Genomic DNA, 875 nt, shown 5'->3' with positions numbered 1-875 from the left:
CACCTCGTCCGCCCCCGGGATTTCAGAGTTGATCTCCTTCACAAGTGACTCAACAAACCCCATAGGAGCAGAGCCTTGTTCAAGCCTCTCTCCATCATTCTGATTTGAAGTTTGACCGGACTCACCACCGTTGTCGGCACCCGTTTTCTAGATGGAGTCAGTAACCTATGTCAACAGGTGTACACCAAAAATAAAATGTACATGTGTACACCAATAATAAAATGCACACCACCTGCGCAAAGCCAATCCCCGCCGTTGGTGTCATGCGGGCAGCCACAGACTTGTTTTCTTTTGGCTGTGCACCCTCCCCACCCCTCGTTGCCCTTATTTCCTGAAATTTCAAATCAGTTAATTACACGGTAATTGAGAATTGTCGAACAACAACAGACCTAAGCCATTACCTAAGATATAACTACCTCGTCCGCCCCCGGGATTTCAGAGTTGATCTCCTTCACAAGTGCCTCAACAAACCCCATAGGAGCAGAGACTTGTTCAAGCCCCTCTCCATCATTCTGATTTGATGTTTGACCGGACTCATAGCCCACCGGTGGAGCACCTACCCATTTTTGATGGCCCTCCCCACCTTCTGGAGCACTTCTTTCCTGCATCAGATCCGTTAATAACGCACTTCAAGTAATGTACAACAATAACAGACCAAACTTAATGTGACAGATATAACTACTGTCTATGATATAATCAGTAGCGGACACGTTTCAATTCCGGTGGATGCAACCTTAGATTTCGAGGAGGGGTTTCCATCCCATGAAGGATGAAAGGAGCGTACACTACCAACCGAACTGTAACAGTTCGGCTTTGTTTTCTCCCATGCGACTGGGGAGCCTTGCTCATACCGGTACGTTGGGTTTCTTTTCTGC

The sequence above is a fragment of the Brassica oleracea genome, chromosome C8 (genome assembly GCF_000695525.1).
Source record: "Brassica oleracea var. oleracea cultivar TO1000 chromosome C8, BOL, whole genome shotgun sequence".
NCBI classification, from domain to species: domain Eukaryota; kingdom Viridiplantae; phylum Streptophyta; class Magnoliopsida; order Brassicales; family Brassicaceae; genus Brassica; species Brassica oleracea.
This window is presented reverse-complemented; position numbering follows the sequence as displayed.